Genomic DNA, 16,838 nt, shown 5'->3' on the forward strand with positions numbered 1-16,838 from the left:
TGGTGTTGGTGGGATGAATTGGGAGATTGGGATTGACATAGATACACTAATATGTATAAAATAGATAACTAATAAGAATCTGCTGTATAGAAAAATAAATAAAATTCAAAAATTAAAAAAAATGCTATGAAAACTCTTTCACATATTAAAAACCAAACTGTTTATATTTCTTAACACATTTTCCAAAAGAAAAATCATACACCCACAGACACATGTACATTGCAAAAATATGGTAAGTATATAAGGCAAGAAGTTCAGAGTGGTTATATCTTAATGCCAGAGCTATTTGTACATTTAGATATATTCCAGACTTTCTATAGTGAAAATATATACTTTTAAGGATAAAATGTATAACAGAAAATAAAAAGCTTGATTCTAAACTGGCAAAACTGAAAAACAAAAAATGTAATGAAACATCCATTTTCTATTATGAGACCCGGTCTTTTAAAATAATGTTTTAAAGCATTTCTTTTATATTTGGGTGACAAAGCAGAACATTTCAGACTTGAGATGTGTTGGCATCTTGGTGTAATCGAAAGAACAGGAGTTTGACTCCTTATCTTCCTCAGTTCAAATATGGCTCCACTTCTCACCAGAGCCCAGCCTGGCCTCTATGCCCCAGGGTGTCTTTATGCAGATAAACGTTGGTGCTACATAGCTCTTTGCAAGAATAAGTTCCTTTAAAAAAAAAAAGAAGAAAGAATAAGTTTCTTTTAACTTCTCCAAGTCTCAGTTTCCATATCTGAAGTGGTAAAGCGGTGCCAACCTCAAAAGAATTTAACAAAATAATGCTTATAAAAATGCCTAAGGGGCTTCCCTGGTGGCGCAGTGGTTGAGAATCTGCCTGCTAATGCAGGGGACACGGGTTCGAGCCCTGGTCTGGGAAGATCCCACATGCCACGGAGCAGCTGGGCCCGTGAGCCACAATTGCTGAGCCTGCGCGTCTGGAGCCTGTGCCCCGCGATGGGAGGGGCCGCGATAGAGAAAGGCCTGCGCACCGCGATGAAGAGCGGTCCCCGCACCGCGATGAAGAGTGGCCCCCGCTTGCCGCAACTGGAGAAAGCCCTCGCACGAACCGAAGACCCAACACAGCCAAAAATAAATAAATAAATAAATAAATAAATAAAATCAAAGTAAAAAAAAAAAAAAAATGCCTAGGACACATTTATCTTAATGAATGTATATATACTGTACATGTGTAAATTGGAATTAACATAAACTTTCTATATGTAAATATAGACACAGATTGTATGCCCATAAAATGGAGACATAATCACATACTGACAAATGGAAGTGCATGATGGAAACTACATTTTTATAAAGAGATTAGATATGCTTGCAAGTGATGTAAAAGGCCAGTATATTTTCTATCTCACACAGGCAATTTTAAGAAAAAACAGATGGGATTTACAGAATTTGATTTATTAATAACATGTATTTTATTTTTGGTCCAAAACTAGGTTTTTTCTTTTAGGATGGGCAGAAATATGCAAGAAAGAAGGACAGAAAGCCAAGATTTAAGGAAAGGCTCTGAAATAAAATATGCACACACAGACTTGAAACAATCTGGTTCTAGGGTAACAAAGTAACAGGTTTTCCTCCACACATTTCCCCACCCCCAGCTAGGCACTGAATCCCCGTATGCAAACAAAAGGGACATATTGCAGAGGTGATTCATACAGCTGGGGACACAAAAGGCTGTTCCAGCCAAAGCCAACAATTAACAATGGCCTATTCGTTAAACGTTGTCCTCTCTAACTTGCTTCTTTCTTTCTGAGGGAAAGTGGCATGTTTGAATAGTGACATATTCTTTAAAGTTTCCACTTTTAAGCATTACTAAATGTACCTCAAAATAACAACCAACTTTCCCTTTTTTAAAATAGAAACCCAGGTTTTCATAAATATCTGTCTGTGCTTTCATCTGCATATGTGCTGCTATCTTTCCATAAACTCAATCACAGTTAATTTGGTCTGTATTGGTAAATGTAGAAGGGCTCTCAGATGGTTTAGAAGAAATAGAACAAAATTAGTTTGGATTTTTTTCCAAGTGGATTGTCACAATCTGTGCATGCTATTTCTCTCATTATTACATTTATGCAGCATTCAGATTCCCTTTTCTCCTTTATCCACCTCCTATTTAGCATAAACAGAGGAAGAATCAAGTGGATATAATCACCTCTAGATCCTTGATAAACTTTATCCAATAGCTAAGAGATATCAATGCTTGAATGGCTGTTATTTGTTTTCGTTTGGCATGTGACATGGAAGCAATGTGTCTTCTGTTGTGCTTAGGAAAATCTCAATTAGAGTTCCAAGCACTAGTAGGCAAGGGAGAAATTTTCTGGCTTTGCTATGTTTTAACATTCCTAAATCTGGTCTCTGTCATGATCATCCTTCAAAGGAACCTCCATTTGAGCACAACTGCCAACAGACTCCAAAGATAGGTATTAAGGTAGCTTGTTTATAGAAATGTGTTTAGTCTCATCTCTAAGGAAATGTATTTGGCACAATACTTATTTATTGTATTAAAACATGATTATTTGCTATTAAAAAAACAAAGCAATTAAGATAAATGTGAATGTCAAAGTCACAATAGAAATTATTTCTTTCAAGTAACTCCAAGGCAGTCTCCAAATTTCGAGGCTCCTTGAACTTTCTTCTCCAAAAAGAGAATAGAGAATAAATTTATTCAAAAGAGAATAAATCCTAGATACCTAGGATTTAACCATCTTTTTCCCAACCTGTGACAGTGTTATCAGAAGTATTTGAAGCAATTAGGTTTAAAAGATGCTTCTAATTCTTCTAGTTTCTATTGATTTCTACCTATTATGTGCCTCCTAAACAATTTATTCACATTTTTTGTGATGAACACTTTCCAAAATAAATGTCAATTGCCCGTTCACATTCTGTTTTCTCTTACTAGCACTTCTAATGAAACAGAGGTCTTTTCTTCCCCTCTGTACCCAAGTTTAAAATGCAATGCGGAAATATTCTTCCATACTGAATTTAATTCTATTAGGGACCTCCATTTCTGTTAGGGTGTGGATAAACAACACCACCATTTCAGAATCAGTATAACCTAGTCACTTCCAGATTAATACAATTTCCCTGGGGGAAATACTCAACTTTTCAGGATTTCTCTAAACACTCCCTTCTCTTTTATTTTTCATCAGATGGTATCTGAGTTTAGAAGAGGCTTGCATAATGGCTGGGCATTGGAAATGATATGTTTAAAACAACAACAACAACAAAAAAGCAGAGCAAATAGGCCATAATGTTCCATGAGATCATCAGGGATCCAGATCCCTTAAGGTATTGTTTTGTTTTGTTTTTCTAGTCTTTACAGGGTCAAAGCTAACTCGCTAGTGTTCCATCCATGTTCCAGTCCATAAGAAAGGAGAATGGGAGGAAGTGGAATGCATGCAGTTTCCTACCTAAAGATATGACTTGAAAGTTGTCTACATTATTCTGCTTATATCCAATTGGCTGAACTTAGTTTCCTGGATTGTACTAGCAGAAGAGAGCCATATATGTTGATAACCACAAGATAGGGAAGAAAAAAATAATTTTCATAAAATGGGTGAGAATAACATCTAACAATGAGCTAGAATTCATTCATCTTAAAAGAATTAAGTAAAGCATTTTAGAGTATGTCATAAAATTAACTGAATGTGTTACCTTTGATTGATTTACTCAGCTAACATTTATCAAATCTCATCCATGTTAGTAATGGGAAGTTAGCTAATATGAAGGAAAACAATTCTGGTATCTTCTTTAATGAGAGTTACTAATTACTAAATTTGCTATAATTTTATTACTTGACTAAAGTGGAAATACAAAAGTGAAACCTGTTTGGGTTTTTTTTTGAGATAGTTTATAAGTTCAGAGTCTCATAATATAATGAAATAGAGATGTTACTTAGTATATGATACTTTCAAATTGACTGAATAATTCCATGAACAATAGCAAACCACTATTGAGAGGAAAGTTTCTATGACTTGAATCAGTTATCTTTTGACTGTAAATAACATAGAACATAGCTTAACAGGTCTGGTGCTGGTCTGGTGCAGGGACTTAACAAATATTATGGAAGAACCTGGCTCCATCTATCCTTCCATTCTGTCATTCTCTTTTTGTTGGATTTTTGTTTGTCTTTGTACTCTTCCCTCATAGTCTCAGAATGGTTTCCATAGCTCAAGTATAAAACAGTCATATTCGATGTCAGGAATCTGGGTAGTAGCAAAAGGGATCTTTTGTCAAGTTTTCTCTTTTTATCAATAAAGGGAAAACTTACGCAGAAGCTCCCTAGAAGACCTAACTTTTTGCTTCCTTGACCAGAACTGCAAAAAGTTTAAGAAACGGAGATATTTCTACAATTCAATTAAATCATTAATGGCTAGACTAACAGCCCTACAGTGGAGTACATTGGCACCCTAAAAAAATCAAAGTTTATATGGTAAGTAAATAGAGGGAGAATATCTTTTGGGTAAACAAATAATGGGTTCTGCCACAGCTATGTAACCATCAAAATCATGGCCTTTGTATACCTTCTTTCATAATTTAAAGGTTATTCCAAATCTCCACTGCCCCCTCAGCCAGTTCACTTCACAAGTGATTCCATCTCTCTTCTTAATAAATTACATTCCTGTTCTATTGCTTCTTTACTCTCAGAATTATAAACGTGATCTTGTCTCTCCTATCCCAGTGATCGATTCTGGCTACCTGGCAACTTTTCTCCTTTCCTCCAAGGCTAAATATTTCTAAAGTGTAATTATCGCTCATTGCCTCTGCTTATTTACTTCCCTTTTACTTTCTAACCCAAATTAATCTGACCTTTGCCTCCACAATTACAACTATTGCTAAATTCAACAGTGGTCAATGGTCTTAATATTTCAACTGTAATAGACAATTTTCTGTCATTATAAAACCTGAGTTCTGTGTGGCGTTCAACTCTATTTACCACTACCTCTTGTTGAAGTTATAGCTTTCTTTGACTTCTGAGAAACGACTCCTCACTACATTTTCTCATATCTTTCTGGCCGTATCTTGTTCATTTTAATGGTTTGTGTCTTCTATTTGTACACCTACTCTGTTGATGCAGGATACCAAAATGCTAAAAATTCTTTGCATTAAGGAACATATAGAAATTCAAAGAAATGCCATATGCCACGTCACTGTTATAAATAGAATAAGATCAACTTTATTAAACCATTGTTACCCCCATCAATGGTTGTAAATTTTAAGTGAACATGAGAATCACTAGGAAATAAATTACCAGAAATAAGGAAGACCAAACTGATAAAGAGATATTCTATTTCCTTACATGGAGAAAAGCTGAAAAAAATTGTAATTCAGAAAGTTGTTAAATATAAAGTCAAGCATAAAAATAAAGTGACTCTTCAGGGACCAGCAAAAAAGAGAAAACACAAAATTAGACCAACAATTTCAAAGTGTTTTAATTGTAGTTCATGGGTATTTCATTAGCTCCTCAAGGCTAAAATCTAATACTGTTGTATGGACAGATGTGACTTTCTAGATGCCTAGAAAGTGGAAAGATTCACCTGGATGAAGCTCAGATCCTTGAAGTACTGCCCTAGCCATTAAATTATATCTATAATTTATATTATATATATTATATATAAATATACATTATAATTATATATATATATATATATATATACTGTTCTAGAGAGGTGTTAAAAATATGTTACATATCTAGAATAAAAGAACAGAATGACTACCATTAAGAAATAGAGTACTTAGGCTTATAGCATGCTCAAGTATGTAGTCTAAATATATGCTATGCACATGATAATAGAGACACGATCTAGGAAATAAACATAACAGTGTTTGAGGATATTGAAAATTCTAGATCCCTGAGAGAGCAAACATTTTCTATCACAGTTTATATTGAAATTCCACAGAACCTCTGCCAAGCTCACAAGAAAAAAATTTACAAACCTCAAAAGAAATAAACCCCCTTAAAATCAATATGCTGAATATGATAGAAGAAATTTATTCCTTCAGCTCTCCATTAATTTGATAAATATTTATCAGATGTCCACTATAAGTCGGAAAATCTTGAAGCCACTGGATATATAGAAGTGAATAGACAATGAAGGGATGAAGATATAAAAGAAGGAAAATAAACCATAGTAAAAAAAAAACAGGATAGATAAAAAATAGACAAAGCCATAAAAGAGCAAAGTGAACAACTTACTCCCTGAAATTAAGGACTTAATGGGCATGTGTTCACTTCAGGGGTATACATACTAAAATTAGAACAATACAGAGAAGATTAGCCTGTCTCCTCTTCATGGATGTCATGCAAATTTGTGAATATTTTTGTATAATTTTTTAGCATCAATCCCTAAATCTGAGAAAGATGGAATTAAAAAGAAACTTAGACATTTCTCACTCATGAATATTGATGAAATAATCCTCAATAAGATATCATCAAACATAATTCAACAGCTAAATAAAAAATTTTAATATGAAAAATTTAGGAATGCAAGGATGGTTCAGTGTTAGATACTCTATTAATATAATTCACCGTGTTAACTTATCTAAGGAGGACACTCATAATGAAGTCTCTGAAGATAATGAAAAGGCCTCAGATATAATTTCAAAGCCCATAGCTCCTAAAAATTAATTAGTATTACAGGAATATATGGATACAGTGAAATACCACTTATACCTATGAGAATCACTATAATGAAAAAGAGGGAAAATGCCAAATTTTAGTGATGTGGAGTAACCAGAACTTGCCTATACTGTTAGTACAACATCTTTGGAAAACAGTATGGCAGTATCTATTAAAGGTGAATATTTGCATAATCTATGACCCACCAATTTCACTCTCATATATATTATTGACCAAGATGACTTTAATATTCCCCTCAACTTGACTAAAATTTACACAGCCTTCTTCCTTACTTTTGGTCCCTGACCTCCTATTTGTAGAGCATTTACTTTAGAAAACTTGTTATTATAAATTCTTTCTCTGCTTCTTTGAAATGAAACTTTTTAAAAAGTCTTTTGCCAGTTTTACAACCCAAGACTATTTTTTTCAAGGGCCTGGGAGCCATCCCTTTGAAACATAACCAAAAAGGAAGAAAGCACCCCTACCCACCAGTCTCTACAAGAGGGTAGAAGTCTAACTTCAATCGTTGCCCAGCTCCAAGTTATAAAACTACCTTCTATCATGAAGAGAGGTAATTGGAGATGGTCAATTAGCAAATACAGATGACCTATAATCCCTGTACCGCATATTTTAATAATTCTTCCAAATGTTTTTTCAGTGGAGTTAAATTTAGACTGCATTGAATCTCTACGCTACTGCAATGTCCTTGAACAAAGTCTTTCTTACCTGTTTAATGTCATGCAGGGCAATTTTTGTTTTGACATTCTCAACAGAAGTGCACACATATTTACTGCAAAAATCAAAGCACTAGAATGTTCATAGCAACACTTTTCAAAGTAGTCTTAAACTGGAAACTAGCCAACTGTCTATCAACAGTTGAATGAATACATAAATTATGGTATATTCACAAAATAATTCTATTCAACAATGAAAAAGAATGTGCTACAACTACAGGCAAAAATGCAGATCAATTTTTACAAATATAATGTGAAGTAAAAGAAGCCAGTCACAAAAGATTACATTCTGTTTGATTCAATTCGTTTAAGTTACAAAAACAGATGATGTTTAGCCATGCTTTTAGAAATCAGCGTAGTGTTTATCCTTGGTAGGGGCAGTGACAGGAATGGTTACTCAAGAGGTTTCTGGCTATATTCTGGTCGGCATCAAGGCATCAAGAAGTGCTGGTCTTATTCTGTCTCTTGATCAAGTGCTGGTTACCTGAGTTTATTCAGATTGTGAAAATTCAGCGCATTGTATAGTTTTGAAACATGCACTTCTCTTTATGGATTTTACACTTAGTGTTTTTAAAAGTCTCCCAAGGATCTTGTTAAACATGCAGATTTCAGCGCTCCATTTTTAGAGATTCTGATTTAGAAAATCTAGGATGAGGTTAGGTAGGTGCGTTTTAACAAGCAGGTGGTCGTGGCACACTGAAAATCACTGCTTTTGAGAGCTATAAGCTAGTGAAACTCTAATTACCGAGTCTGTCAAAGAACCAACAGGGAAAAAAAAGCAGTAACATTTAAATGTGACAGAGGGGGGAATATGATTGAATAGAGCTCTACCAACTCTAGAATTTTGGACACATTTTATAAACAAAAAGGTATAGTTTAGTAAACAAAGTGAAAAGTTCTTTCTACTTCTCCTAATACAAAAAAGCTTACCATTTTTGCAAGATTATCTTCATCACTCATGACTTAGAGTGGTGGCGTTGCTATGGCAACACAGCAACAAGCATGGTAACCCAGTTTAAGTCCCCAAATGGAGGTTGAGTTGGATGTAGCATAGATCTGACCTCAATATCTGTCACTCCTTCACCTCCAGGACTGACTCAGCTATTCTGGTATCCCCTCTCTCCTTGTACCCATTTTCCCTAATGCTGTAGTGACTAAGAATTTGGCCAAGTAAGCTGTGAGTTGAGCAAAACAAACCTCTTCTGACAGTAGCTACACTAAGCTGCCAGCTGCTCAGGGCTTGCTATCCTACTAATTCAATCCTGAAGGCAGAGTTTTCTAAACAATAGGAGCAAGGCAAATATAGCCTGTCCCTTCTAGATCTCAGTGGGTGCCTTATCTGAGCCACACTGAGCTACAGGGCCAGAGATGACTAAAGAAGATCCTGCTTTATTTACATGAACTCTCCCATGATAAATAAACTATCAGAATAGTTTTATAACTATTTTTAAAAATCACTAATAAATAACTTATACATGTCTGCTGACTATAAAACACCAGAAAACATAATTTATTGCTGCAGGTAAGAGGAAAACATGTGTACTTACTTGACTGTAAATGCATAAATCTATCTTATTCCAACTCCTTTTCTGCCTTCTTTCTCCCTACATTCTCCCTTACACAATATCCTGTTTTTTCCCTATAATAGATGTTGAATTCACTGATTCACTAGTTCACAGTTTTCTGGTTTGTCTTTTGACCCATTTTAAAACTAATGGATTTGTGTTTGCCACTTTTAAATCCTCAGATATCTTCCCTGAATCATTTTTCCCCTTTTGCTATCACTTTGGTTTTGAAAGAAGTAAATCAATACTGTGCCTTAAAAAGCCCTGGCACTACTGTCGGTAAATATATTGCATTCAGTTACTTTTGCTCACTAAATGTTGCTTGATATAATACCAGAGCATCCTCTACTGCACCAGGAAAAAAAAAATGCTATTTTGAGCTGTGAACCAAGGATTGATTTTTTTTAAGATATAATATATATTTTATGTATTGCATCCAACCTTGTTATTTGTCAGATTTCATAGAAAGCTCCATTCTCTCATTTGTGTGCAATCTAGGCAGCCTTCTGCAGAGGTAAGGAGTTGTCTTTGTCTCTCCAGCTTATACTTTGGTAAATTCCACCTTCAGTTATTAAAACAAAATATAGTCTGAATGCTTCATGGACATGGTCCAAAACTCAGCCCTGACAGTCCGAAAGCCTATGTGTAATCTTTAACACATTTCAACCTCTGAGTCTATGTTTTCTCACCTAACAAATGAAAATTTAATAATAAACCATTTTGTTATATTGGCAATCAAATGAGAGGAGGTATACGGAAGTGCAAACTGTAAAGCAATGTGCAAATGCCAGTCAATCCCTCATTAGAAAAAGTTAAGCAAAGTTGTGTCATAAAAAAGAGGAATGGTTGTCCTCTAGCTACTCACATTGTCTGCTGTCCCACACAAACGTGGAATTTATTTTAATTTATCTTAAAGGGATCAATTATATTAGCCACATTCTTTTCACCTATATCCCAAAAGATGGTAGCTTCAGGAGAAAGCACGCCATCTGGTAGATCTTGCCACTAGAAACCCCAGGGGGCTAAACCCCTTGTTTCTCAAGTCAACTTTTATTCCTAATCACCACAAAGATTCTCTGAAACCTTCTCCACTTCCTTAAATCTTTACCTACTCCCCTCTTCCCTCAGTTTCAGCAGTTTCTTCTCCTCTCGTGTCCTGTTTTAAAAATACAAGGACTTACATGGGAAATCTCACAATCTACCATCACTACACTTACCAACAAGCCTCCATTCACGGTCTCCCCCGTGGCAAGAAAGAGCCCTGCAACTCTAGCCTCTCACTTTCTCCTACATCATTCTTGAGAACCGTTAAACATGTTAAGGTCACCCCATCTTAAAAAAAACAAAGTTTTCCCGGGATAGCACATCCATCTCACACTAGAAATGCATCTTTCTTTTCCCGTTCACAGCCCAATCTTTTCACAGATGCAGCACTTAGTATCTGCACTTCTGAACATCCTACTCATTCTTCAACCCACTGCAATCTGGCCTCTTCCCACTACACTACCAACAGCTCTCTTTAAAACAAATGGAAACTTTTCCATCCTTTTCTTCCTTGATTTCACAGTGGCTTTTGTTTTTGTCATTTTACCTTCCTTCTTTTTTAAAAGGAAATCATTTATTGAGATGAAATTCACATACCATAAAACTAACCATTTTAAAGTGAACAATTTGGTGGCATTTGGTTCATTCACAGTATTGTGCCTCCACCACATCTATGTAGCTGTGAACATTTCCATCACTTCAGACCAAAATCCCTTACCCATTAAATAGTTTCTCCCCATTTCCACTTCCCTCCCGAGCCCTAGCAACATCTAGGTTGCATTTTGTTCCTAAGGATTTATCTATTCTGGGTATTTCATATATCAAATGGAATCATGTAATGTGTGGCCTTTTGTCTCCGGCTTCTTTCACTTGGCATGTTTTGGAGGTTCATCCACCTCATAGCTTCATTCTTTATTATGGTTGAATAATATTCCACTGTACGTATATACCACAATTTGTTTATCCATTCATCTCTCTTTCTTCTTGAAACACACTCTTCCTAAGGTTTCTCGAACACTGCACTAAATTTTCCCTTTACTCTTTGTAAGCCCAACACTTAGCATAATATTTTAGAGGTTCATCTACATTGTAGCATATATCAGTACTTGATTTCTTTTTATCAATGAAAAGCATATTCCATTGTATGCGTAAACCACACTATATATGTATCCTCTCCAAGTTTCAAGACCTATATCTCTATCCCAGGGATTTCTTCTGAGCTCCAGATCTATATATCCAACTGCTATTAGATACTGTCACTTGGCACTCATACATATACTTGTCATAAATATACTTCAGACACAACATGAAAGGACTGATGTCACCATGTTTTTCAAAAGATCATGCCTCCTTCTATTCTACATTTCCCCTCTTATTAAATGGCACTGCCATGAACCCTGCTACCTAATGTAAAAACCTATATCTTGTCCTTGCTTTATTCTCTTCCCCCTTCTGCCACATTCAATCATCAAATTTTTTTTTAGTTTATCACTTTAAGATTTCTCTTTAATATCTCTTGAATCCAATCACTTCACTCCAACCCCATCAGCATTAACCTTGTCCAAGCCACCATCCTGTCTCCTGTGGATTAAAACAAGCTGACATCCATGCCTCCAGGCACAGTCTGTTTTCCACATTGCAGCTAGAGTAATCTTTCTAATATACAAGTCTTGTTGTTTCAATCCTATAATAAAGAAATCTCTTCAGTTGCTCCACTTTGCCCTCAAGATAGTGTATAAATTCCTTAAAAATGCATATTAGAGCCTTCAAGAACTGATTCTGTTTACTTCTCATCTGTGGCCACCCTTCCTAGAATTCTACATCCTTTGCATAACATTAAGTTTAGTGCTTGATTAGGCCACATCCCCACCCTTTTTTTTAAAGTTCTTTGCACAGGCTGCTAATTTCCTCACACAAATATCCCACCATTCTCATCTTGCCAATTCTTAATCATTTCTGAATGGTCTAGTCCTTTCTTTCTGCCTTCAATATAGACTTTATTCTGTTTCTGTTTGTGTTGTCCTACAATCTGAACTCTTCAGTACGAGCTGCTCTGCCTTTGTCTCAGCCTTTTTTGGGAGAGACCATGTCTTTTTGCATCTTTTTTAAGAATATTAAAGCATGGTTTTCTAAAACCTGTATTATTTCTAAATGAAAATACTTTCTCAGATTATATCCTTTAGTCTTCCTTTGGTGGGTGTGAAGGTATATTTTTAAAGACTGGTTGAGTTGCAATGAAGCAACTCTGCTCTATTCCCAGGATCCCTCACCGCTGGGTACCTCAAGGTCACTTTTTGTGAAAAGGTAATACATCCAGCATGAAAACGTATTTTGAGGTACCCTTGCAAAAGCTTGAGCTTTGGAAATTTAAATTAGAGGATTGTGATTAAAAAGGGAAATTGTGGAACATTCAATCTGTTAACTAATCAAAACTCAAAAGAGTAGCAATTGAATACCAATAGTAAATACAATCAGTCCCCTGCATCCGACGGTATCCACATTTGTTTTCTAAAATTTGGAACTTGTGGGTATAGAGGGTTGACTGTGCTATGCTGTTTTATATAAGGGACTTGAACATTTGTGGATTTTGGTATGGGGGGTGGGGTCCTGAAGCCAATCTTCCTTAGATACTGAGGGACTATTGCATACTTTATTACCAAAAGGATATGGTAATAAAGTCTACTTTATTTATATTAAAGTCTAATATGTTTTGTACAATGATAATATTAAGAATTTATATCTACTCATGATTTTGAATGTTTTAAATACGTCATTGTAAAAGATAGCCAGAAAATGCAAATAAGACAAAAAAGTTTTTCTGAAATATTTTAGAAAAATCTCCCAAGGAAAGAGAGTAAAATACTGGCTATGAAAAAAATAGAAGCCTTAAGCAAACTTTAGTGCCGGGGTAAAAAACAATGATAAAATCGTCAACAAACACTCTGATTTCACTCTTCAGTACAAGTGCAATAATAAAGCAAGCAGCGCAACTGACAAAAAAAACAACTAGACTTTTCCTTAAGTAATCCAGTTTTCTCAATCACCCCCATGTGATTTTTAAAAAGTATGGAGTTCTTGGCATGTGAAACAAAGTAACAATGCAGCTTTATCTTTTTAAAGTCCACAAAGGACAAATTAATGTATTCTATAATTTAACATTTAAAACTCACCTTGTATTATGTAAGTCTCATATAAAATGAATCTTAATTGGGATGCACCAGGATGTGATGGGAAGAATCTTGTATCAATGGTCAAGCATTCTGGACTAAAACTTATGACTATGTAACCTTTGTCAGGCCATCTAGCTTCTGGTTTCTCTGTGCCACATTTTTCTTGCCTATGAAGTAATGAGTAGGTTGGGCTAAATGGTCTCCAAGATCACTTTCAGATCAAATTCTAGTATAGAATAAAATTGAAAAGCAAATGTACTTTTCACTAAAATAATTACTTGCTACTGACTATAATTGCTTCCTTTTGGTAAAAGGACATGCTCATATATTCATTTTTGTGTGCATAGACTGTTTTCTATACACAGTGTGCCTATAAAGCCATGTGAAGTTTTTTGAATAAACATAAAAGCACTTACTCTTTCAAATGATTCCAGTTCCATCTTAGGTGGCTAAGTTCAGAAGTTGCAGATTTCTACTGATGCTGAGATTTGTCAGTTTGAAACTCTTGAAATTATCTTCTAAACTGAGAATATATATATTTTTAATTCACTTAATATATCATGCATTTATGCATTTACCAAGGATATCCTCCCTAGAGGGAATTTCCTGGCGGTCCAATGGTTAGGACTCCATGCTCCCACTGCTGGGGGGCACGGGTTTGATCCCTGGTTAGGGAACTAAGATCTTGCATGAATGGCAAGTAAAAAAAAAAAAAAAAAAAAAAAAAGATATCCTCCCTAGAGCTAAATCTTAATCTTTGACTGTGTTTTTGATTTTTCTTGCTTAGCAGCAATGAAAAATATTTCATAGCCAAAATTAAACATGAAGATAGATAGAGAGATAAAGCTGGATAATAGGGTGTTTGGTTTCTAAAATGTGTCACTTAATTATGATACACAGAGATGAATTTTCCTGTGTGGCTTGTAAAATAGTAATTTTTTAAAAAGTCTCAAAAGAGTGGTTCTAAATGTGGTTTGAAAAATAGCAGCATATTTAGGATGAATGTATGAATTCCCAGAAAGAATACTTTGAATTTTAACATTTTTCTGATTATGTAAGTTCTACTATGGTTTGTTTAAAAAAAATCAGTTCCATGACTTTATAAACAGACATATTTATATTAAAAATGAAAATAAAATTTGTGTTCAGAAGAGTACATATATATATACACACATATACACACATTTATACATGTAATTTGCTAACTTTGGAATTCTAATTTATGCCATCACCTTTTGCCTTAAATCAATTTTATCTCCAATTTCCAGAATAAATAAATAAATGATTAAAGGGAAATTTTAAAATTTCCATACCAGAGTTATCTTTAAGTTTCATGTTGAAGTAGGTGCTTAATGAAAACTTATTCCTGTGGCCCGAATACTGGAGGACTCTTCACCTTCTTGTCAATACTGGGGGCAAGCTCTTCACCAGACTGAATTAAACTGCTCTTGAAAGCAAAGCTGCATTTGGAAAGATAGACAAATATTACCATTTATCATGATATAATTTTTAATCCCAGAGATCTTTTGTCATAGGACAAGAATTGAGGAAACATCTCTATTAAGTCATAATCTGTGTTACTTGTGACAACTATTGTTTTCTGTGCACATCTCTTTCCCCCAGTCACATGAAAGATGACATCAAATCCTACCACTTCTACAAGGTATGCACATTGTCTTGTTACAATAAAGACAGCACAGATTATCATTAAAATCTATAGATTTCCTACATGAAAAAAAAATTTTTTTAATTTCTGAGATGTAAGAGAAAAAAATATTTAGAAAAATAAAAAATGAAGCTGAGTTACTTTCTTCCATTCTCTCTTTCATGTGATTCTTTACATTCTTTTGTCCTTTATTCATTAATCTAGATTTATTTTACATTCTACATTTTACCATATTGTCACTTTTCACACTAAACACAAATTATTTTAAATAGAATTTTTTGTTTATTATTTTTTTAAACATGATTTGTTAACACATTCCACTTGAAATCTGGTCAAGGAGAAAAAAGTGTGGTAGATTTTAAAATTTGGGTTTGCTTTTATATATCTGTCAATCTTGAGTCAACATCCTTTTATGATCAATCCTAGGTTTGCAATCACTTTCTGATGAAAATTTTTAAAATATTTGTAGATAAGTTGGTACTATGTGTTATATTTTTACTAAATCCAAATTTTCACTTTCTACTAAAGGTAGCAGAGTCCTGTAATGATCATTCTTAGGATGCAAATTCCATGACAAGTTCCTAAAAGTTCATAATGTCCATTGGTCTAAAGGATCCAGGATGAGCCAAGTATAATGTAGTTCAACAGAACAAACGAAAAGTGCTTCTCCAAGGTAAGCTCCATCCTTTACTAGAAAAGCTTTTCCTGTGTGTACTTAAAACATGTTTATAAGCAGGTGATGTGTGTGTTTCTTCTTCTAATTATACAAGCAACTAATGAAAAATACTGCTCTTTACCCATGAGAAAATAAGTTAATGGAAGAAACTTTCTGTGTCTTATAAATTCAACAGTATTACTTGACCAACTCCCCCCACCCAAAAATATGAAAAGGAGAGCTGAGATCCCAGAATCTATCTTTCCACACTTGCTTTAGCCCCCTATGATTCATATTCCTTGCACACCAAGCTGTAAGCCTTTGTACAAGCTCTACCCTGACTTCTCCCATTATCTAGATAATTTTTATGCAATTTTAAGGTCTGTCTTGACATTATTCATCTGGAAAGTCTTCCCTGACCAACTGAGACCATGTGCAGTGATAATCCTTGTGCTCCCACAGCACCTTCTACTAATCCTCACTGTAGCGTTCAGCAAGTGCATTACAATTTCTCGTTTCCAGGTGTGAGCAAGGACCATATGTTAGTCACTGTTGTATCCGCAATTCATTCTATAGTTTTTGGTACATACTTGGTACTTAATAATTGCTCTGTTGAATGAATTCTCACTAAAAAATGTTTTACCAACCAATTTCATCCTGAGAGTGGTATCTAATCATCCATAGCTTTCCAACCTCATGTTGATCCTTGATTATAGTTTCTCTGACAACAGGTCAGGAATCAATAACACTGAAAATAAGTTCCTAGAATCTCAGAGTTGTTCATGACCCTGCGCTCTTCAGTGACTGCTCCTTCATGTTGACTCAACTCATGTTGTATCAAAGTACAAGCCTCTTGGCCCTGATGTAGAACTTTAGTTCTTGGGTACTGCCCTTGGCACTCCTCAGCCTGGATTTGCCAACTGCCATTCAGACTTGCCCACTGCCATTCAGACTTGCCCACTTTGAAGTACTCTCAGAAACAAAGCAGCATAATTCAGCTCTTGGTACAAAACTTGGCTTTGGCCAGATTTGCCTTAGCCTTTGTGGACAGGAATCTCACAATATAAATATTTGGTATGGTTTTGTGTCCATGACACTCATGAAACATTGCTCTTCTAACTTTATTTATTTACTTCCTATTTCTGTAATATCATAATATTCTTCTTATCATAATACTTCCCTAATAATATAAGAATTAAATAATTTAATATGTTAAAGCTAGATATTTTATTTTAATCTTATTCAATTATTAATGTTTTAATAAGCAACATTTAATTACTATGAATGTGTTATAAACATATAATATGCATAACTTCTCAACCCATTGTTTTTATTTTCTTGTAAAATGAAATGATCATCTA

The 16,838-nt window shown here is 34.7% G+C and overlaps 1 non-coding gene across 1 annotated transcript; it reads left to right on the top strand.

The window, feature by feature from the left end:
* The first annotated feature begins 6,250 nt into the window (after positions 1-6,250).
* LOC114235616 (U6 spliceosomal RNA) lies at positions 6,251-6,355 on the top strand. Its single transcript, XR_003621748.1, has one exon. It is a non-coding gene; the product is annotated as a U6 spliceosomal RNA (small nuclear RNA).
* Positions 6,356-16,838: the final 10,483 nt, after the last annotated feature.

Source organism: Balaenoptera acutorostrata, chromosome 11 (assembly GCF_949987535.1).
Source record: "Balaenoptera acutorostrata chromosome 11, mBalAcu1.1, whole genome shotgun sequence".
NCBI lineage: Eukaryota > Metazoa > Chordata > Mammalia > Artiodactyla > Balaenopteridae > Balaenoptera > Balaenoptera acutorostrata.